Source organism: Plectrocnemia conspersa, unplaced genomic scaffold, assembly GCF_051122295.1.
Source record: "Plectrocnemia conspersa isolate PC_06_02 unplaced genomic scaffold, ASM5112229v1 ptg000004l, whole genome shotgun sequence".
Lineage (NCBI taxonomy): Eukaryota > Metazoa > Arthropoda > Insecta > Trichoptera > Polycentropodidae > Plectrocnemia > Plectrocnemia conspersa.
This window is the reverse complement of record NW_028277168.1, coordinates 20,630,523-20,656,612: the sequence shown is the minus strand read 5'-3', so window position 1 is coordinate 20,656,612 and position 26,090 is coordinate 20,630,523. Positions and strand designations below refer to the sequence as shown.

Below are 26,090 nucleotides of genomic sequence, written 5' to 3'. Positions count from 1 at the left end.
AGATATAGCGCGAAGAGTAGGAGGCGTACATCCGTTTATAGAATCCAGCGAGTATTTCTACCTGCTTAACTTGGTATAAGCTTTGAAAAAGTGAACAATCGTGAAAAAAGTGGTCTTGGCAAGTCGTTTGAACCATAATTTAATTACTTTCTTCATTGTATTATTAGGAATTAAAAATGAAATATTGCTCGACAAGAAATTTGTGCGAAAAAATTGAAAGAGTTGAGAGATGTCCTTACGGAGTATGTACCAGATGATAAGAAGATCATTTTCAAATTAAGAGAAAAATATTTAACAGATATTATAGTTATAACGAAGATTGGATCATTCCCTATTTTTTCTTTTCGCGATGCTCAAGCTTAAGTTTTATCCATAGCTTGGTATGAAAATAAAAAAGGCACTTCGGAAGAAGAACACTTGCGCGTAGTGGAAGCTGCTGCGGCGATTATTAGAGAAGATATTCGATCTTCTGTTGTTGAGACCAAGTCTTATCCGCCCCCGAGTAAAATATTAATGAAGAAATTCCGAAAACTTTATTACATTTTCTGCAAGAAGTTATTATAAAGAACAGAAAAGGAAAGACGGGGCATTTTAAAACGAAATACACAGCTATAAGTCATGCTATAATGACTTCCATACGAAAACGGTCCTTTTCTTCGCAGTTATTAATAGGCCTATCTGTATTTCTTCATAGAAAAAATACAGATAGGCCAAACATCCAAAAAGACTTTTGGATGTTTTGTCAAGTTTAGGTTTTTTCGCTTCATATAGTGATACTGTAAAATGTTAAATTTCAGCTGTTTATCACCCACAGCCTCGTAATCAACCATCATAGTCAAGTGCCTTAGTACAGTATGCAACAGATAATGCAGAAAAATATTTATACTCTTGATGGCTATAATACTGTTCATATAATGGGAATGATAAAAATAATAACTCAAAAATCTGAAGTTATATCTGATGACCGCATAAAGAAATTTACAACAAAACCAAGTGCAAAGGAGTTAGCAGCACTATCACATATACCCCTTCTAGTGTATGAAAATCATGTCGTACCCGGATTGAGCAAGAGATTCAAGTTTAAAATTTTAATGATGTAGAAGAACTAACCGAACAAATATTTAATGTAGTTGATTTGTTGTGGAAGTACGGAAAGTAGAAAAATATCTCACCGTTGCCAGGGTGGAATGGATTTATTGAACAACTTACAAAAAACAATGAGAACTTTGTAACTTCTCGGATTCTGTTTCTTACTTTTATTCGTCATCCTGTGAGTAATATGGACACAATTTACACTACATTACAGTGTGCTATAAACACTGCCAAGAAACATGAACAAAGAACATGCTTAATAACTTTTGATCAGCCGTTGTACATAAAAGCACGTGAAATCGTAGCAGCTTCAGATGCTAGCTCAGACTTGTCCAGAGTAGTTGTGAAACTAGGAGGCTTTCATATGCTTATGTCTTTTATTGGATGCATAGGGTATATAATGAATGGAAGCGGAATCAAGGAAGCTCTCAGTACAATTTATGCATCGACTTCTGTCGACAAAATGTTGGATGGTCCCGCTTTTGCAAGAAGTATCAGAGGCCATACGTATTACTTTTTGCATTATCGATGATGATTTTTGAAGATATGGAGATTGAAAGTTATAATGCTTTAGATGGGTTCATTCAGCAGATAACAATTTGCGATGTTTTCTACGAAACTGTAGAAGAATGTACAGGTAACTCTGGCTCCGTAGTTTACATAGCGTTATCCTATAAACGGATGCGCGCTTCCCACTCCCCGCGCTATATCTCGAAAACCATTAACCATACGAAGAAATAAATTAAAACAAACTTGTAGAAAATTTTATTTTCTATAAGTTTTGTTAAACATTTAATGACATGCGACGCAAAAGAGGCGAGATATTTGCAAAAAAACGATTTTTATGACCTTTGACCTTTAATATCTTGATTAGCAGACACGATATCTTATGAGACTTTTCATCCTATCTTTAGAACGCCAAAACAAAGGTCTGTGCAAAATTTCAGCTTGTTATCTTTCATTCCGAGGTTAAACCCTTATTTGACTGGACTAATAAAATATATCAGAAATCAGAAAATTTTTAATTTGATTCACAATATCACAGATATTAATAAATTATTAAAAGTTTAGCCTCAAGTTTAAAAATGAAATTCCGGTTTCTTCTTAACCGCTGCTCCCACTAAAAAAAGACCAAATCAATAACAGAAACGACGACAGAAAAAATGACAATATTGGCATGATAAGAAGCTATGGAAAGTATGAATGCAAAATATGGAAAGATAAGAAGCTACAATTTAATTTACGATTTTTTACAATATTACGAGTGTGAATCAAATGAAGCACATCTAAACCGAATTTTGACTAAAAGGAGAGCGCAAAAAACAATTATCACTTCTCAGAAGTCAGAAATTCACATCAAAAGCAATAAAAACTTCTGAGAAGTGATAATTGTTTTTGTGCCCTCATATTGACCAACATTCGATTTTAATACACTTTGACCAATAATCACATATTAATAAATTTTGAAATAAATAAATCTCTCATATAAATTTTGTTTATTTTTTATGCGCTTAAATTATCATTTAAATTTAATTTAAATGATATTTAATATAATATTCTTTAGTAAAATGCTTGACAACGAGTGAGTTCCGGCATCTTTTTGTTTAAAAAAAGCCCTGCTTATAAGTATGTATTAATCACCAGACTTTCAGCCTAAAAATCGGTGACATCTATGTAATTAATTATAAATTATTATCTGTATTATAATTAATAATCGATGAATGTCGGTTTTTAATAAAAATTCTAGTCTGCTGCCGTGGCTCGAACCCGCGGTATCTGTGTTACCATTCTAGACATTTCCGACCATAAATTAATAAATCACTTGAAATATATTCACAGCGTTAAAATAAAAATTTAAGATGTTATATTTTTACAATAACCCTATTGTTTCCAATTAAAACTATTTTTAAAAAATATACTTGAATAATGGAGAAATGATTTATTGAAACTTTTTTTTTCTACTTTACGAGTAGATAATTTAGAATCAGACACTGAAATAATTAATGAAGATTTTATTTATATGATATTGACAATCAAAAGGGAATTAAACAAACAACTAATAAACCACCAGAAGTTTTATCCAAAAATAATAATAAATGTAGTCGACGAACCCAAAATCTAAATATTTCATACAAATATTTTTTTGCTCACAATAAAGTCAACGTCAACGGAAAGCAATCGAGTATTTTTAACATCAGAAATAGTCACTACGAAAATTATAAATATACAATCTGATTCGTCCTTAAATGCCTTTGTCCTTCTAAAAACTTATTTTGCATTGCAAAAATAAAATGTGTTTTCTAATTTTTACATTATAATTGCAATTGTTATAAATTAAAAATAAATATAAAAATATTTAAATTATTAAATTCATATGTATGTATTTTTCCACATAAATATCAAAAATATTTTTTCGCTATGAATTTACCTATATATTACAGTTTAACCGTTTCTATGCCACGGACGCTGAACGAAGCTCTATCGAGACATGACCGTTTTGCCACGAGCTTCTTGCGAAGCTCATTTATGCTTTGAAATAATACTACAATATTTTAAGTTCATAGATCAGTCTATGGAGAAAATACATACATATATTATATTTAAACTTAATAATAAATAGCTTTTATAACATTGTTATTGTTTTATTGTCATTTGTTCAATTGATAAGGATGGGAAGACTGAAGAGAATCCAACTAAAGACTAGATAGTCATCTATCTATAGATCAAAATTAGTAAAAGCTAAGTGTTCTTTATATTATAGAATATATTAAACATATAAACTAATAATATCTGTATTGGAAATAAGTTAATGACTCATTCAACTTTTTTAAGGGTCTTTCTAAATATAAGATTGATTCTTTTAGAAGCCCCTCGAAGTGGTCTTGTGTCTATAAATAGCAAAATTTGGCACGTGTAACTAGTATTCTGTATGTATTATTTTTTATATGTATATGATTAATTATTTTCTACTACATTTTTAAACATTAAACATGTCCGATAAAAAAAGTTCTACGAAATGTTTACACGAGCGTCAAATCAATAAAGCAAACTTCCGAGGGTCAAAACAATTTATTATTCAATAAAAAAATCTCTAAAAAAGTCTTTTTGCCCGCATCTAAAACTTTTTTTTTCATGAGGAATGTTCGGACTTTAATGATTTTACCGCACAACGGGGCGCCACAATCGCCACGAACTTTATTGTCTCCCATATTTTGTGTGCGTCAAAAAAAACGAAAATAAAACTAATTTAATAATATGTGATATTAACCATCTATTTCAGTGTGATGGTTGCTAGTTGATAAGTCGCACGGTGAAAGTTTTACGATTGTCGGTAACCGCAGGGGCTGCGGATTAATTACACGTTTAACAAACTTTTCGGCCGTAATTATTCCGCTCTAGGAGCTAGAGCGCGATATATCACAGCGGAAAATATAAATAATAATCAAGCTAACTAGACCTTAGGTCTTAGTGGGGAATAATTCGGGTTTAATTAATTTCTAACTGTTGCTCGAATGCGGTTATTTATGTGCGAATTAATTAATATGTATATAGTATTTTTAATGTTATCATAATATATGTGCATTAAAATAATATAGTTAATAAACTTTCATTATATACTGTTATGCTTAATTCATGTGCATAGCATTGTCATTGAAATACACAAAAGACTGCCTAAGGCGCTTCTGAAGTTACCCCATTTCCATTCAATTATTATATAATAATGGGAGTGCCTATGCAAAACTAAATTAAACGTCAATTAATTGGAGAATTTTATTAAAAATATATTGTCTATGAATGGTGTCTAGAAATTTGATGTAATATTTAAATAATCATTATTATAAAAAGCTATCAACCCTCAATTATAACCCAGAGAACAGGATTGCGTACCAATAAAATAATGTCACGCATTTGGTGGAATATGAAGGGCATAATTCATTATGAATTGTTAGATTATGGGCAGACAATCACGACAGATACATAGTGTGCTCAGCTAATTCGTTTAAAAGCGACTCTGACTGTAAAAAGACCTTCCCTTATAAATCGCTCGCCCTCATGTATCGAAGAATACGATAGAAAAGATCAATGGATTTTCTTTGAAACTCCTTTCTCACCCACCGTATTCTTTCGACATTCATTTATATTTTTAAATCCCTGCATCAATTTTAGGTGGAAAAAAATATTTTATAAAAATGTTAATAAAAAACTAAATTAAAGAAGTTATTGGTTCCAAAAATATTATATAATACTATAAATGAATCACACATTTCATTTTTTAACTCATTTAAGCCGCATCTTACAAAACGCGAAGACTTATGAAACAACCTGATATGTATATAACATAGTGATTTTATAAAATACAACAATATTTTTAAGCCGTTCATTAATATTATTTTTTTTAATTGAATTATGGGTTATAAATAAATATTAATAAATACAGAATATTTTAGGTAAACTAATGCATTATTTTCACAGTTAAATAATCAATTGGACTACCGGTAATCCATCAGCATACACTGGCAACAGAGCAAATCTCGAACCAAAACCTGAAAGTTTTTATACAATCGGCAGGTCTTAAATGGTAAAGAATAAAGCGTTTTGTTAAATTGGGACAAGACTGTGAAACATTTTTGCATATTACGTTATTAAGTCATAAACGTCGGCAGGTTGACATGCCTTTCAAGTATTTTCTATAAATGCGAGTATTATTAATGAAAAATATTTTCAATTGTATTATATTATACTGCATAACGGCCGTTTAAAAATCGAATACTTGTTCAAAATTTGTAACTGCCATAAATCGTCTTATTGGGAAGTAAACACACAACAATAAAACATATATTTAATATTATTATGTTTTTATTAATGTAACAAACTTTGACTTTAAGCTTTTCAAATGTTCACTCTTAATATTTAAAGCTACACTTAAAAACTTGCAAACATTATTTTGCGTTCGATCTGAATTTTAAGGCGTTTGTTGTTTTTTTAAACACAAAATTTTAGAATATGACATGCATAATAATGCAAAACAATAGATTACATATAAAAACTGTGTCTACAAACTTCTTGCACTATTTATCAAAAGTTTGCCTCTATTGTTTGGTATGCGTTTTAGAAAAATAATTACTTTTATCGAAGTTGCGTATAAATCGTTTGTTCCATAAAATTAGATAAAAAATACGGGCGAGTTAATTGTTTTGAACTCTGTTTTCTCATTAACCATGATGGTGTTTTTGACTATTAGGCGCAAGAATAATTTACATATTTTAGAATAATAATTACAAAAAATCTTTGTGGTAATGTTCTTCTGTATTATAATAACACTGAACCGAATAATACTCTTTATATCCGTGAAATTGATAATGCATAATAATGTAATAAATATGCTAAGTTAATGTTTTCGACATTATCTTTATTTTAATGTTTGATAATAATATGTAGAAGATTTAGAAAAAACGAGATGTCATTAGTAAAATGCTTGGCAGATTATTTGCATGGTTCTATATGTAATAGTTTAATTGGTATGTTATTGAGTGTGTAGTGCAGTTTTTTATTAACATTATTTGTATTGTAACAAATAATAATAATATATTTATTATCTTTTACACAATCTTTAAAAAATATATCAACTAAAGCAAAAAAATTGATAGTGTAAGAATAAATGTGATCATAAAACAGGCCCCAATTTTATAAATGTTACAAAACATTGATAAATAGATTAAGATTACAAAGTTTACAAGAAGGGTCATACATCATTATTCGTTTAACGTCTTCAATCTATCATAGATAGCAAAAAATACGGTCTAGTTGACAAACATAACGACTTGTCATATGCCAAAAACACTTATGCATCCCTTCAGTAGCCGACAAGATAACGTATATATTTTTAGAATAACAAAACGTTCAACTATTTTAGTTTTCTTTTGCTCAATTTACACAGATAAACATCAAAAGCAAATAAACAGTAGAGTCGTAAACAAACTCTATAAATGGCAAGCATATGGTTTAGATCGTAGTAATAAAATATATGGTATTTTAATTGATATTGATTTGAACGGTTCAATGTTCTAAAATTTAATATTCCACAAAAGTAGCTTTTGAACAATGTTTAGTGCATTTGCACCAATTAGATTATTTATTGCAGTGTATACTACTTTTAGCTATACAATGATTGATACAAATGAAGTGTAAAATTTGAGAACAAAGTGTGAAAAGTCGGGCTTCTTTGACTTTGTGTGTCTTGGATGAAAAATGAAGACTGATTGCCTGATGGCTGAGAATGTGCTCTGAGCTAGTGATGGATTCTGTTTTGGAGATGATGTCGAGAGATATTAACCGAAGAACTATAAAGGAGTCGTTGGGGATGTATTTTCTAAAGCCTCATGGAAGACATTTTTATTCCGGACAGGTGCTACGACACACCCTCGTACTATAGATATAAAGCTCGATGACCTAGTAGAGTGTATGTATCTCAGAAAGCTCTCAACGATATTACATAACTCAATAATAAAAGTGTAACGAAGCTCAAGGTCCACATAAATTATTATAACGTACATTATCTTATTGTACACAACTTTCAGAAACAACCATATTTTATACATGCGATAAGATTGGGAACGACCGTCTCATTTCCATTTTTAAAAAGCTCTTCCGCAATATACATATTTGTCACATGTTTTCTACGAAGTCAATGGTAACCAAATGTTCGATTTCTTGTTAATTCTGTATTAACTAAAGCTCGTACGAGAGCATCCTGTTCTGGAACACGTGAAATAATCTATTGTAAATCTATATATTGGTCCAAATAGATTATTATTAATTATAATCATCATAACCATGATTCATAATTTAACTAAAATATATTAATACCGCAATTTTTTTTATACATTAAGCATAAGGGCGGATCCTCTTTGCTTATATTATATAAGAGCGGCAGTATGCGCGCGCATCAATGTCACAATACAGATAATGAAACTGCGCTAAAATGCAGTTAAATGTGATATTGTTAAAAATCGCAGATTTCGTGTGATACGTAGACAGTTCAGCGCGAAAGTATTATCTATCTACACTATCTCAATACATATTTAAATATACACTTTTAATTTTTTGCTATAATTTTATTTATATGGGGTGCTGCAGCTCCGCAGTTCTTTGGCAAGGCGCCAATAAAAATATGTTGAATAGAGCCTTTCCGATCATGAGGCAGAGACCTAATAAATTACGCTAAACCATTTAACATTTATACATACGTAATGATTTATGTACAACGCATAAAATTAATGCGAATTATTTAATACATATTTTATTAATGGTTTATATATCAAATTAATAATTATCTAGAAAATATGTAAAAAATATTAATAGCAATAGTAAAAATCTTGCGTTTATATATTTAAAAGTATATATTTGTAAAAGTATCTAACTAATATAATTTATTATTAATTTCAACTAATTTTAAGTAATCTAGTTTTGCAAATGGTTCGATATTATTTTTGTGACTGTGGAAGACCACACAGATGCCCACGTTTGTGGGGAACCTTATTCATGAAACTTGCGTTAAAATCTGTGACCAAAAATAATCATTCATCAATAAGGATGAATTAGACGAAGCCCTCATTACGACTATAACTAAAGGGTTTGCCATAAATAATACCCAAAAATTTTCCGGTGCCCTGAATGAATGTTTCTTTGTTACGAAACGGTCATGGGAAACAATATATCACCGGAAGACAAATTATACCGTAAGGCGACAACATTCCCGTTACGCAATTTGACCTCGAGCGAGCAAATGTCACTTTCTAAGAAGCGAGTGCAACGATTGGCTGGAAAATCGCTGCATGATTGTGATTGGTGAGCAAGCTTTGCAGCCTTGAATACTTAAGCCTGGACTCCAAAGAGGCAAAGGCAGGCATTTAGCAGACTTCGGCAGACACTCATCATACGAGCACCGCAACAGAGATGGATCAAGCTCCGCAATACCGTCGCTGCCACACCAACCAGAACTAAGGATCTGTCACGGACAACATCCCTGCGCCAGCTTCTCTACCACTGTTCAAAGAAAACATCTCGTCACAATATGTAATATAATCCTTAGAGTTACCAAACCCGAAAGTGACTATCGCCGAAAATTATTTTCCCTTATTTTTTAAAGCCATAAACAGCAAATATAATTTTTTCGTTGATATCCACATTGCGAGAAGCTAATTGGTTAAAACCTATTTTTTAATCGATGTAATTACATTTTTGTAAAACTTTTGCCTTTCAGATATTTTACTGTAGGAATAGCATAGTCCGTAAGGTCTATACTGTTAACCCAGAGGCCTTGGGTTTGAATCGAAATTTCGTTTAAAAGAGTTTTTGTGGTAATTGCTGGCTTTCGAAATCCTAGTGTGAAAATTTGGGTGTTCTGCCGATCTATAATGTTTAGGTAAATAAACTATTGCCATATACGAATGTTTAATTATTATCGTTGAAAAAGCAGGAAGGGTGAAACTTATTGTTTCTGTGTTTGGTCTTTGTTTGGTTCTTCTCTTTTCAAAATGAGTACGACGATATTTCTGAAACTCTTTTGCGAATTCGGCGAACCCATATAAAACTTTATAATTGATTACGGTTGATCACCCCTGATTTCTCGATCGACCCGCCGCTTTTTCCATTTAAACAAGTTATTTTAAATTAAAATCCCGTCGACATTATAGGGTCGTTAGTTCAAATCCCGCGCGCCTCCGGCTCGTTATTATCACTTTAGGGCTCGCTCGCAAATTACGTAATGGTGTCTTCATCTGGTCTCGTCCCATCGCCGTATCTCATTCTTGTGCTTCTTCCACTTCTAATTATTTCATAACACGTCCAGGTGTAATTAACACGTTGTTTCTACATAGATTATGCACTGTTATCGCGCGTAGGAAGGTGAAAATTGTAGTCTTTATGACCCTGCGCGAGATTATTTCGTCTAACGGACCAAAGAGTAAATTTAATCGGTTAATAAAATAAATTATTTAAGCTTGGAATGAACAAAGAGATATAAGGCTTTGGATGAACAGTGCCAATTATTGTCAATATTTTATTAACAAGACAACCGCGCCTCGGAACAAGATACTGTTCCTCTCGGCGCTAAGCAAACATTCGCGTGTTGGTTTTAATATTTAACTGTTAAAGCGAATTAAGAATATAACGGTATGAAAAATTAACGCATTTTTCATAAATTGCTTTATCTGGCCTTTCATTTTTAATTTTATTGTGTTACGGTATACAACTCGAATTTGCAAATATCTGTAGAAAATTTTTTAACTTATAAATCCGGTATGGCAATTAAATTTCTAGATTGTGTTGCAACACTGAATTACATGAAATAACACATCGATAGCCTTAAGTGTAGACTACTAAACACTGTATAGTTTAGTTCAAGTTCGTTGCAATGAAGTTTTTAAGTCATTCGTATCCAGCTATGGAAGGGAGGCAATTTATTTGCGCACAAAACTAAGCAACACATTCATTGGTGGACCACGACGGGAGTACGACGGCCGGCGGAGCCTCGTTCGCCAGCCATTATAACATTAGATTCAACAACATGTAACTAATTTTTACATAAATTCAATGAATCACCCATATGCCACCCATCACCATCCGTACCCTAAACAACATTTAACCAATTCACACTAACTTTCGCTAAATTTATTTATTGATAAAAGAATTTTATCAAGTGAAGAACTACCAAATCAGCTTATATACAGTGAGACATCATGGATAGACTCCAACCCTAATAATCAAATACCGAAAATATTCGCTTGTTTTTAAATTTTTTTAACTTTGTAATTAGTTCATAGTTGTAAAAAAAAATTTAGATTTGTTTTGTCATCCAGATAAATATTTCTACTCTAATAATACATTGTGTATTTTTAACAACGCAGGTAGTCATCATCAAGTATCTACAGCCAATTGTACCCCATTATTTTGCAAATTCTATCGTTTTGCCTTTGCTATTTATAACAGGCATTGACAAACAACTGAAAGACAACAAAAAGCGGCCCGTAGAAAATAATCTAAAGCGTGGTTACGTATGGTAGATATGAAATCGAAACTATCTTCTAGAATATGTAATTCGGGAGTGTGGTACCTGTTCGGCAAAGATATTCGTTACGGGCGCATTATTTTTGTTAAAGTTAAGTCCAACGGTTTTAGTCCAATATGTGCGAATATGCACACCTTTTTGTTTAACGCTGACAAAAACTTTTTTAATAAGTTCGAGACACAAATCTATTAGTTTTATGTCCCTTTTAAACTAATTTCAACGCAATGATTATGGGTGGTTTTGACATTGCCACAATTATTTTTAATTATTTTTATTAGATAATTGTTCTTAAATTAAATATAACTCGTTAAAACTTTTTTCAGAGATCAGCAGTTATTACTTTGTTATGACTTAATTAATCCAGTACTCAAGAGCCTATATAATTTTAATTAGTAACCTTTGCTAAGCCTAACATTGGGATCTCTTTTTTATTCTATCGATATTTGAGACAAAGGTTTCAAAAATGCTATAAAAATTAATATTCAATAATTATTTGGGTGTAATGCTACTTTCTTTGTCCAGTACTTTGTATTACATAATATCTTTATTTTTTACACCTAGTACGTAATAGGTTAAATAATAAGACAACGCATATTTCTTATCTAGCAAACATGTTAATTTACTTACAAACATTTTTATCAGTGTAGCTTTAAAATTGTGTTTTTGAAGAGAGCACACATTTATGCAGTATTTTAAATTTAGTTTGCAAATATTTTGGAACTCTCAATGAAAATCCATCTAAGGCAAATTAAGTATAATTTTATTACATATTAACGATTCTATAGTTTTGCTACTATTAAAGATTAAGAATCAGGCGTTACTCTCGCGTAACAGTCAAAATATTTTTTATAATAATTTTATATTAAAGAAAAACATTTAAATTTTTAACATAAAAAAAAGTATCACTGAATCCGATATATATTATATTAAAACATTTCTTCAAAAAATAGATTAGATTTGATAAAAATAGAAAAATAATAATAATTTATTTTAAATATCATATAATTTTCTACAAATTAATAAGATATTTTAAAGATATCATGAATCCATATGAAACCTTTTAAAGTTAATCACGAGTGTAATAATAAATAATTTGTAAAGCAATGTATTTTTATATTAATAATATATTTATACAAAAAGCTCTGAAGTTCATTGTTAAATTTTTTTAGTGAATCCATGTGATTTTTTTATAAAGTACAATAACAATATTTAGGTTTAAATTAACAGTAATTATCAATAAATTATATTTTATAGTTTTAAAATCTAGTTAATACAATTTGTATGTATTCATATTAGATTAAAACTTAAACTATAAACAGATCAATTAGTATCGACTTAATTTGAGGTATTTATTGATTAAGTTAAAATACATATTAGCATAACTGTTTACATTATAAATAACCAACATTTTCATGAATATTAATCATAAAAGTCTAATTAATTCACTTCCTCTCTGGTTTTAAGTAAAAACACAAATCCTCATAGAAAGTTAGTAACTTTTAAATAAATTCACGTGCTTGAGAAAATCATTAAAGTAATCGCTGCGTACTATTCCTTTAAAAAAATATATTTTTCAAAGCGTAACAATAAAAGTTTTACTACACAGTCTAGTTTATAAATTGTATAGTGATGTGCTATATATATTGCTATACTTTTATTTATACAAGAGATTCCAATTAAAATAGAATAGCAAATATTATATATATGTCCATAATTTAACTATACGTAATTCGAATATTTTTCCGAATACTATACGTAGTAAAATATTTTGATTTTTTCGATCTAAATGAGTATTTTTACTCCTAAATATGTATACTACTATGTATTTTTAACAACGCATGTAGTAATATTTTTCTCCTTTGATCTACCGCTGAAATATTCACAGTCGTGATTGTGCTTAATTTATTATTTATAACAGGCTTGGACTAAAAGCTAGAAAATAGCTACAAAAAAAATAAAAACAAAAGAAACACTGTAATTGACGAAATATTTTTGTAAATATTATACAGCTGTGAATTTTTTCAATACAAATAATGTTTCATTTTTAGTCTACCGAAACTAATTTATTATGATAATATATATTAAGCATACATTGAATATTTAATAACTCTGATTTTAGCTATATTTAAAAATACTTATTGGTAAGAAACTTCATTGATCTACTAACTCTAGTTGAATTAAAAAATCATCTATAAAAAAGGACTTGGACCAGTTCCAAAATCATATACATATGTATGTGAATTCCATGCGAGCTATAAGAAAGCAATCTGGAGAAATATATTAATTATGGCAAGAAATAGATAAATTATTAAATTACAATACAATAAAGTAGTAGAATCTGTAAGCGGATATTATTACAATATTAAATTGAAAATAAATGCTTATGGTAAGGCGTAAATATTAAATTTTCCTAACTGAATATTTTTTATCACAATTTTTTTATCGTATAAAGCAAAATGCTTTATTTGATATATTTTAAGCCTTTCATGAATAACATAAAAATATTAATTTATTTTCCATTAACTTGTTCTAGCGTAAAAACGTCGAATCGATCTGGAGAACCAGGGGGAGTCAACCGTTTTGGTGTAATTTTTTCTCTTCTTTTTGAAGAAGGTCGTTTGCAACGGATAACGATGCGGGCGGGAAGCAAAAAGTTTATGCCCTTTCATATAATCTATGTTGTGCGAAATTGTGTTATTGTATACAACGACATAACGTATGTTGCGTGCATAAGTCAAGTGTGAGAGATCATTAGGGTGGAATTGATTTATTGAACGTATAAAAAAGAATCGCCTTTGTGTATGAATTATATGTACACACCATGATAATAAATAATATTCTATCACCTTTGTTAAAATTACTTTAAAAATGATTTAATCAAATTTAAATTGAAAGATTGATTTAAAGCAAATCATTTAGACTCTATTATTAATTTCATTCCGAAAAGGTCGCTCTAAAATTTTCAATATTTAACTGCATGTTTATAATATATGATCGAACTAATAAAATATTTTATTGTAAGTTTTGTCACCATTATCGTATTAAATAATACTTTTATGACTATATTTCATGGAAAGAACATCGAAACTGACATGGCTAGACCCGTAAACGGCCTGCGGGCCGCAAATTGTACGTAATTGTCGTTAATCAAACGCATGAATCGTGTCTATAATAGTTTCTTATTACGTACAGCGTAATCACGGGACACTGGAAACTTTTCCGTTTTTGCTAAAACGTGTATTTTACTATGAGGAATCAGGAAAGTGTCAATCGTTTTTGTCACACAATTATGATAAAATAGTCGATGGTATTTTTAACATGCCTAATACACGGCAGAGTGCTGATAACAGAAAACTAACCTTTCTCCTTCCGTTTGAACGGATATTTCACATGAAGGTACTATTTATTATTTATCTATAAAGTACTAATGTTCGGAAGCGCTTGAAGCTGGCCAAGTCGACTGAATTACCCCCACCTTACCTCCCGTTCTCGGTAACCTCGGAAAACTTCCGAGAAATTTTAGAGTGGACAGAACTGCACTCGACCGAAGTAACTCACTATATTCTCCGTCCTTGGCCAACCTTGGCCAACTTCCAGAGAGTGTAGTGCAGGCATTGGGATTGAAGAGCTTGAGGGCACTGTGCACTTTGTATAATTTCATAATGCCCTCGAGCATGTTGCGAAATAATACAAGAAATATTGTGAAACTATTTAAAATAAAGTTATTATTGTAAATATTTTCTATGTATTTTTTTTCTGTGTAGAGTGCATTCACGTAAAGCTATCATGCTCTTAGCATGTAAATAAATAAATAAATAGATAGTCTTAAGTGTCAATTGAACAGCTAAACTTTTTATTAATGCCATATTTATTCCCAAAATATCATTTAATTAAATTGTCGCCAGAAAATATCACCGCAAAATCTCTCAAAATAACTCCACCGCACAATTTCTTCATTTAAGTGAATAGAATTTAACCACACAGTGGTTTATCCTTCCTGTAAGGTTGACAATAAGTCTAAGCGATTGACACTTAATTAAGGCCATTGATTATGTTGAATTTGTTGTGGTCTCTGGTCTTTCACACGATTCCTGCGCTATTGTGATATGATAATTACAGTAACATGATTTACAAACGACAATGAGACGACCTTTACAAACAACAGTATTTTCCCATATAAATCTATCGCGTTAACATCCTTTTTATCTAATGCGAATCAAATTTTGAAACAAGCCGTGCATGTACGTTTACAAAAATATTTATTGACCGGTCACGCCATTTAATTTCATCATAACACATACAGTGCTCCCCTATCGATATAAACGATCTGAATTCGTGTTCAATCAACCTCGCAACACTCTTATCGACAATCGCCGGGATTTGTTGTTAAATTAATTCGCACAAAGTGGATCACATCCACTTTGCGAAATTCAATTTGTGAAACGCGCCCCAATCGACATTTGAGACACCTAGTGTAAAGATTGATGAAGGCACTTGATCCACGAGACACTAGATCCATAATTGTTCCTCAAGACCCGAAAGGCCCAAAGTGACCCTAGTTTGAATTCCGATTCGAAATGTCAAATAAGCGAAGCGAAAACATTTATTTTATAAGACATTAAGGTAAAGTACCATAGTAATAAAATATAACAAACACCAAAGATAACAAACATTTACAACCTTGATTTTGCCAACATCGTTAAATAATTGCGAACATCGTAAACTATCATGACTCGTAAATATATCCGTGTAAGAAACAGACAATCAATTTGCATAGCGCATTGTAGTTTTTTCTCTCTCACTCTCGTTTAGTAAATCAAGGTTTTTAAAATGCTAGCTATAAAATGACATAATTAAGTTATAAATATATATGACCACATATCTACACATGTAGATATAGAACATCAAACTATGATAAAATTATAAAGTATTGTTTTAAAATTTCTATCGTGTTTGTGAAAATAAAATTAATGATTATTATATACAATCATCTGAAACTCATAAAATTAAACTTTAGGTGATTGGAAAAGCAAAAAACATTATTAATTATTATAACCAAAAAGGAGCATAGATAGAGATCTTAGAATGTTGGTTCAATTCCTAAAGTGAGTGATTTTTTTATAAATAGTAAAGGATCGCCAAAGCACACAAAGCATTAAGAAAACGAATAAATTTTTAACCAGCTACTGTAATAAGTTTATTTTAACCAACATTAATAAAACGGCTTTACCGTGATGGTTTACTCAAAACTCTACCTGAGGAAGATGATGGCTTAATTAGATTATAGAAAAAAATTACGATATTGGATGCTATACACGGAATAACACAATCTTGATTAAAAGTTAAACACTTGCTTGAGAGTGAAGAGAAAGATTCCTTCTTACGTAGAAATAGGTGTATTGTATTCTGAAGGGACTGAGACAGATTAATGAAAAATGTAAACAACGAAATATGTATACGCCTTTAGAAAGTGACATTTTCGAGGTCGAATTGTGCAACGGGAATATTGTAGCCTTACGGTGCATTTTGTCTTCCAGTGATATATTGTTTCCCGTAACCGTTTCGTAACAAAGAAATATTTATTCAATACACCGGAGAATCTTTGCGTGTTATTTATGGGAAACTATTTTTTTCTAGTTGTAACGAAGACCTTTCTATGATCCCACTATTGTCTAGTTTATCCTTTATTGATGAATGAACATTTTTGGTCACAGATTTTAACGCGAGATTCAAGAATAAGATCTCCACACTTGAATGATGTAGATATCGTTCCTATTGTCACTCACACAGAAGAGTAAGGGAGTGATAGTGAGAATACAAGTGAAAAAGGTACTGACCATTACATTAGTTACAAGACGGCACTGAATTATGTTAAAAATTAAATGAGCTACGTGGAACAAATGGGACTCGAATTAGAAAACGAAAATCACAGATTTTTAAAATAAATATAAAAAATATAATCTGTGTTGTGAACATGTTATACATATTATAAAAGCACATAAAAATTAATAAAACAGAGTATCTATGTTTTTAATGATCCGTGTACTTCCTCCCCAGCATTAGCCCAGATAATCGAGAGTATACTGTACATATCTATATAGTTATAGAGCAGGGCTCGGCAACCTATGACCCGCGGGTCACCAAGTGACCCATTTGATGATTTGAAGTGACCCATTTCAGTTCTGCAAATATCATTTTTTTAACGTGTTACGATGTCACGATTAGACCACATATATGATTGTTAGGACCAAAAATATTCACTGACCCGAATAGTCTTTTTAATAGTCACATTTTAATTATTTTGACCCGCAGCCAAAAAAGGTTGCCGATGCCTGTTATAGAGTATCAAACTGTGATACAAATATTTAAAAAAATTTTTTACTGTTATTGCTCCCAATATTTGTTGATTTTAAATAGTTATAATATATCAACACTCTTTTGACTAATACCCAAAAAATTACATAGTTTAGGATTTCCTAGATTTTCTTAATTTCACGGATAAATAATTTTAATAAAATCAAGCTCTAAACTAAATTAAAAATTGATGTAAATTGTGATAATAATTTATAATTAATAAAATATCACTGATATATAGATTTTTATTTCGGCCTGGTGTCCTACTACTTATTTTTAGGTATAGCTTGTAACGCATTGGTCTAACGTCTGTTATTTTTAAATAGAAGATCTAAATCAATATATATTCTATTCCATAGTTTCAAATGATTATATAAAAGTTCTAATGGAATAGTATATGAGAAGATAACTATTAATCAATGTTGAAAGTTAATGTATAATATATAATCAACATGAATGACCTAATCAATATAGCTATTCGATTTAAAATGTGAATACGTATGTAATAATATTAGAGGGAAACATAATTAAAATTGATTGATGACGGATAGACATTCGATGTGATGATAAAACAGAATTGACATCACCAAAAATAAGTATCAGAATCAATTATATCGGCTTGTTTTTCCCGTTTGAGTATTACTTAGAAAAATATTTTCGACGCTTGAGCATATTCGAAATATATATTCCTATCGTAAAGATGCCGAATCGAATTATCGAATAACGCTTTTGCTCAGAATCCAACAACATGGGGTGCTGGCATAAAAAATACCATAAAAATCGCTCAATAATAAAATTAAATTCAAAGTACGCACACTCGTGAGACTCAACGAGCGATCAAATCGATCCGGGAACTTTACGGTCGCAACAAAGGAATATAAAAATAAAATAAACGCAAATGTAGCAACAATAGGTGTGGTTTTTTTCTTACAAAGTGACAATATAAAAATTTAAACGGCGCTACCGCTGTCAAGCTCTTTTTCTATATAAAAAATAACTACACCCCAAACCACAACAATGCGAGGGGTTTATTCATAGCGATTCGAGTGGCTTTTGAGAATTTTTTATTTATATAAAAGGACATATAAATCACTAATGATTTTTATTGTGACATTTCTAATTCAAAAATATGTATAACCTTTCGTATATATTTTAATAGGAATATTTTTTAAATATTCAAAATTATTCAGATCAAACAATTTAATTTTTTTATCCGTATATTAAAGTATACTGCAAGAGATTATTTATAAAAAAATGATATAAATGTAAAATTTATATAATATATAATACAGGTAAATGAACATTATAAAATTAATCTCAGGTTATTTTACGGTTCAAGAATTATAATACTTTAAAAAAATACTCGAGAATTATAGATGACAAAAGTCTTAAGAAGATGATGGATGGTAGTCGGGGATCGTGAGGAACTCGACGATGTCCTGGATAAGTGCACGAAGGGCACAAAAGCTAACGTGAAAATATTTTTGATTGTCAGATAAAAGATTAAATTTAGGGCGGGTGCTCAAAGGTTCCTAAAGAGCGATCTTGAACATGTTTAAATAAAAAAAAGAAATAATATTATTATTAATTGAGGCAAATAGTAATATAAACAAGAATGAGAAAGAAAATGAATCCAGGAAGGTTATTGTTTAGTTTCCTTTGTCAATATTGCCCTCTTGAGAACGCTTCGTAGCTCTTATGTAAGAATATATCGACCAAAAAATATATGCACATGTTTTCTCTATGTGATATTTATATTATTTTTAAACACTATTTACATCTCAAATCATTGCTATTCCGTAAAAGGAAACTTAAAAAAACTGTTTATATTCATACGCTGTTATATAATACACGTATATTTATCATATGGTCATCCTGACGATTAATCATGCAAGGTCATCAGTGTGCTGATACTTTGGTTCAGGTGTAAATAACATTTTTGCTTTGACAATAGTTAAAAAATGTTTTATAACATAATAATTAACTAAATAAAAATATATTGTATGTATATAACAGATTTTATGGACAATATAACATGATTTTTATTAAACTTAAATCTATATATAATATTATATATGTTACAGTGAATAAGTATTTTTCAGTGAAGTTATATAATATTTTCATTTCACCAACTGTATCAGTTAAATCATATCCCAATACACGGCTTTAAAATGTTTATAAAAACATTTACTGATCAAATACAAATGTAATATGAACGAATTAACTAAACCTAATTTTCATCAAGTTAATTCTCTTAGATTAGGTTTTGGTTTTAACAGTAAATGGACATTTCAGAGCGGCATATAATTAAATTATATTTTCGCTAGTAGAAATATATATCTACCGATGAAAATTAATTCGGATACAAAATCAATGTAACGCCGGTGAAAATATAACTTTACTAGTAAACACATTCACTGTATCATATACCCATATAAATATATTTTTAGAGTAAATTTTTTATACACAAAAATCAATTTGCTGCTTGAGAACTTTTATAGTATGACATTTTAGTAAAGAGAATATATTGTAATAATATTACTCTTATTTTAAACGATCAATTATATATAAATTAATTAATAATTCACAGAGGCGCATTTAAAAGTAGCCCAATGCTATTAAACTGCCATTGCTAAATGACTAAATCATGCCTCAATTTAGTTATTTTATTTTGAAAATGGTTTTTGTTTATTTAATGTATTTCAATCAACACCTAATAGTTATAAATAATTATGATTATTCCCAAACGTTTTAAAATAACAATATATAGTTTTTTATTTATGTACATATAAAGTTACAATTTGCTTAGATTATTCCCGTTTTTTTTTAGATTTTGTCAATAGATTTCAAAAAAACATTTTTATGAATAATTATGAAATATTGAAGATACATAGTAAATATATATAATTGAAAGCTAATTTTTTTTATAATTTGCGATGTGTTGGATTTATACAAAAACCATTAAAAATTCTAGTTTTTCCAAAAACTTGGTAAAACCGGTTTTTCAATTTTTAGAAAAATGCAGTGAAAAATATTTATTCCTGTTTTAAAAGTGTTTCTGAATATTTAATATGTATGTAGCTACACATTATATTATATAACAAAATAAAATCAAATTTGATAATAAAACCGAATAAATTAAGCTAAAATAACTAAAATCACTACATACTGTATGAACATATTTATGTATAAACAATATTCACTGAACAAATACAAATCTTGCCTTTATGTTAAGCACAAAATTACCTGAAATAAGAAATACTATATTGCTGGCAACTGAATTTAATTTATCGTTTTTATATGATTTTATTGGCTTCATTAATAGTTCCTTCAAAATAATAATTATCGGAATATTTTTCCATAATTGAAATGTTTTATAGATTCTTAAAAAACAGCAAAAAAATATGTACTTGTTATTTTTTTAGTAAATATATTAGCTTTTGTATTTACATATTTATCCAATAAAAAAACCACAAACCCTACTTATATTTATTACTTTTTTATGCTAAAGAGATTTATTTAGAATTAAAATTATATTTTGCAAATTAACTTCATCTACATACTACAAAGCTCTGGTAAAGTGATAACGATTTTTTTCAGAACCAGAGAAAGATTTCCAAAAAAATAATAGAAGCATGGACTTATGATGAAACTTTCGATTATTCACTCGTTTCTTAGTACTTGTGTAAAGCTCCCTTACTTCAAAAAACTACAGGGATAGCAACAATTTTAAACCACATAGGACAGTATATCTTAGATCATCGACAGCAATTTCAATTTTTCTTGCTCTGACACCAGGGTTTTATTACACTCTAAGCTTATCAGGTTGCCATTGCAAGAATTATAACGGGCCAGCACGAAACCGAAAATTTCATCATTGGCCAGACGCCCCCATTGAAGATACGTCATTTAAGGCATCCTTTTGAGAGGATGAGGCCCTCCTTAGAGAGTCAGCAATGGCAAAGACACACCACAAATGGCGCGTCGCAGAGGGTCTGCGCCCCCAGATAATATGCTCCATTAAACACGTATTGCATGTATAGTTTTTTATTGATGATTTTATTTTTAACGCTACTTGTAAAGCATAGCTGCATTATATCATTGGAACTAAACTTTATTTTGTATATATGTAAAGTTAATGTCTGATTTCAAATATGGTATTATAATTATTCTGTGGCGTGTTTCATTTTTTGTTTTTGATCTTATTAAATTAGATAATTAATAGCCCGGCACGCCAGCTTTACAAATAAATCAATTAAAAGAAACTGTTTTAAATTTGGCGTTAGCTTTTAGAAAAAAAAATAGTTACTGAATCTTTAGCATTCTAATCAAGTTTAATCTCAGAAAAATAATGTACATTGCAGTCAATGACTCAACAAATGTATACGCTTGCAAAAATACTAAGAAACTGAAACTATAGTAGTAAAAATACATCACTATATTAACAAAAAAGACGGAGCATTTTTTTGTATCAATTCACATCTTACTTTTTTATTTGTTAAAAAATTATAATGTTAAGCCCAAAATTTTAAAATAATTTTATGCATTATAGCTATTAATAATCAAGCATAAGCATTCAATTAAACATGACTTAAGTATTTGCAAAGCGAAATATAAAAAAAATAATGATAAAGACGATAGCCTATTAGATCAAAACTATATAAACATAATATTTTCCCATAAATCTGTAGAGCATAATTAAATTATGAATAATGTATATTTTTAAATTGAATTTGATATAACATGAAAAAAGTTTATTTATCGCTAATTCAAAAGAACCCTCAATTAAGAACCTTCAATAATCGGTTATCTCATCTCTACGTTTCCTCCCATTTATTTTGTCAAACGCAAAATTGCCCGCATTATCCTCACCGGTTGGCTACCCCTGCAGCAGTGGGAAACGGTTTTCGTACCTCGTTCATTAAAAATGCCTTCGGTTGAAAGAAAGGGTGTATCTTTCTCAATAAATGTTATTTATGGCGGGTCCCATAGATTTTCCAGTAATTCCGTTTCGTGTCCTGATTCATTGCTGAATAAAAAAAATCTAATTTATTATTTTTTTTATAATAATTTCATACGTCCGCGAGCCGCCTCTGGCGCGGTGAATGAAAAAATATTAAATTGCTTCAGCGCAGTAAAATTACGCAGAGAATCGTCTAATCACGGAAACCATAATAACGGAGCGGCCTTCGCAGATATCTTTATTCGAAATCGCTAAACGAGACCGCGTAATATGAATCCGCGTTAAACGAGACCGTGAAATTAATTAAAAAAATCTTTATAATCCGATTGTTCTCGAACCGGTCCTCGGGCGGCAAAAACAAACGGAAATGGTTTGTGTCCGTATAATAAATTTCAAAGATTACATTTTGTACAATTGTAATTAACGCGCTCGTTGCTGTTGTTCTCTTTGACTACGCTGAAAGGGAGATATAAATGGCGAATAAAAATAGATAGTAAATTATCATAAGTAAGAAAACTATCTGCCATTATTAACAAACTTTAATTAAGTAAGTAGTAAAATCAGCAACAAAAATACTTTTCAGAATCTTCAATAAATCATCAAATCAATAGCAGAAACGTCCATGATTTATATATAAATTTTCTGTTAAAACCATGATAAGCGTTAGCCCAATACATTACTACGGAAAAAACAAAATTAACAACCACTAAATAAATAGTGAGACACCAGATACATCTATTTAATTTACTATAAACTATTATATAGTTTAGAGCTCATTTAATTTTAATTATTTATCACGATATACATACATATATCAGTGAAATTAGAAAAATGTAGAGAATCCTAATCTCTCGATTAAAATAAAAAAAAAACACTTAATTTTAACCCATGTATTTCAGATATTAGTTACCAATTATCTATCTGTTAAAAAATGTAGAATAAATCTGCATCTACAAAATTATTCATTTAAAGATAGATCCTTTTTAAACTTTAAATTACTTAAAACGCATAAATTTAACAAGAAAAGATTTAATATGCCCAGTCTAATATAAACAACCATAGACCAGTCTAGCTATTCTAAATCTGGTAAAATAAAATTGCAATTAAAATTTTATTTCACGATATTTCTTAAGATGTAACACGATTAAATATACAGTATTGTCTAAAAAAATATTCAAGTGATATATATGGTAATGATTATATTTGATACATATTTATAACCAGTATTGCACCCGTTGAAAAATCAACGGTTAATACCTAAAAATAATATAATTCAAAAAATATTAACCCATATTTAAAAACTTAATAAAAAATATTATTGTCATTTATTAAAACACACTTAAACTTACGCGTGAAAATAATATTGTTGTATTTTATTAAATCAGACAATATTTATTTTTACTGTAAATATTCAATTATTATTTAGTACAATAAAAATATTTAATTCAAAATTTAAGTAATTATTTTTATATTAATTCTGAAATGAAAACAAAACTTTTGAGCTTGGATACGTCGTATGACTTTGAAGAAGCGTATACAACTTACATATAAGAAATCGTATTGTCGTGTAAAATATACATATAAGGCATCATTTAACGTTTGAGGCACACGAAATAAAATTAAAATAAATATTGTCATCAATATATATAATTATCAACAAAAAAAGTACTTCATGAATAATTGTAATGTGTGATAAAAAAATGAGAATATATATTATTGCATTGGTACTTCAAACTCTTCTACATATTTAGAATATTATTGCATATGTTAGATAAAATAAAAACTCATTAGTCTTAAAATACTACAAATATACAAAAAAAAAACAGATTGTAGTTAAGGAAACAATACAAAACTAGGCGTTGCCGTTGTTTTTAAGGTCCGTCGTGGACAAACTTTAGTTAAATCACTGGAGACTTAGAGAAGTTTTCAAACCACAGAGATCAGCTATATCTGTCTCAAGAATGCGTACATGTCATATTATATTATAATATGTTGTTATGTACTAAATATTAAGCACAAAACTTTGAACCTTAAATTTAAATATTTCCATCATGATTAAATAAACTTTTTGTTGGATAAAATTTATTTACAGAATTAATTTCAAGTTGAATAAACTTTCACCATATTATTTATCAAATAACTATATTACATAACGTAATTGATAAGAAGGATAGCAACGACATGTTTTATAACAATCACAATAAAATTAGAACCCGATTATAGCATGATACTATTTTTATATAAATTAACGCCGCATTCATGAAATATATTTACAGGAATTCAATTCAATTATTTTGTTAGTTTAATTGTAAGTATTAAATATTACCGCTGTAACAGTAACTTTAATGATAATGACGAAGATTTTTTATGCTTGCGCAATTCACAAACAATGCTTGATGCAATTGTTAATTTACAATTCTAATTATTTCAAGCATCAGTTCCATATTTTGACGACAACACTTTTATACATGCTTAAATATACAATGTAGATTATGTATTAAGAAGGCGATTTTTACTAGTAAACAAAGTATTTGAATGCGGACAAACAATCGACATTTTGTTATAATAGAGATAGAAACACAAATGAACTCATTGTTGTATGCAAAAAAACATCCATTGATAGAATAAATGCATATATTACGCTTATTTACTGTACGAATTGTGCCAAAATCACGTTTAAAATTCAAAGGATCTGCCTAAGCAATGCGACACTGTTATTTGCTTTCTAGTAATTCATTTCCTCGTATATAAAAAATCTATTTTCGATTCGATATTTATAGAAACTTGTTTTATTTACCAAATAATTAATCGGAACGCAAATTAGTTCCTGGTTGACTCAATCCAAAACAAACATAATCAAAATTTGCTTTGCACCTTTTTTTACGCATTGGAAAACCAATCCCTGATTCAGCACAACATCCCCTATTGAACGCCAGAGACTCAATTTGACCCATTTGCTTACATAGCCCAAAAAACTGCAACCCTTATAATAAATCATTTAAAATAAAAATTAATTTAGTTGGGATTTTCCCAGAATTTTTCACCCGTGAGATTTCCCGTATAACTCACAAGCAGCGATCCGAAACGACGGTAATAACATCGTTACTTTTTTCCCTCGAAATAAATACTAAAAAATACATTTATATGTAAATTGATAACGTGTGGTTTTACTCTCTGAAATACACAACAATTGCCCAATTTCATTTACAAAGCATTTTGGTAACGTTGTACCTTAAAATAACATTAAATGAATTGTCAATTTGAATAAATGTTATTTTACGTAATCCATCAATTAATTATATTTTTATTAAAATTATTACGATACTTTTGACTCGAAATAAATTAAGAAAAACAAAAAGAGACGGTTTTATTTAAATTTATATATATTCTTCTGTTGCATAATTATTTTTTGTCGCTAATAAAATCAAACGGTTGCCCATTAAAAAAATTAGATAATTTTACGAAAGAGTTTAAATATGACTTTATTTTGGCGTTTTTAGTATTTTTTTTTATATGTCAATGGTTCACGAGATATAGCTATTAAGCTTTTAAATACTGCTTTATAAGGGTTGAAAGAAAATTTAAAAAATAAACGGTCATTTAAGTTAATTT

General features: G+C 29.4%; 1 protein-coding gene across 3 annotated transcripts in view; it reads right to left on the bottom strand.

The window, feature by feature from the left end:
* by (focal adhesion protein tensin) overlaps positions 1 to 26,090 on the bottom strand; it is a 209,996-nt gene that overhangs the window by 93,740 nt on the left and 90,166 nt on the right. The window lies entirely within an intron of this gene.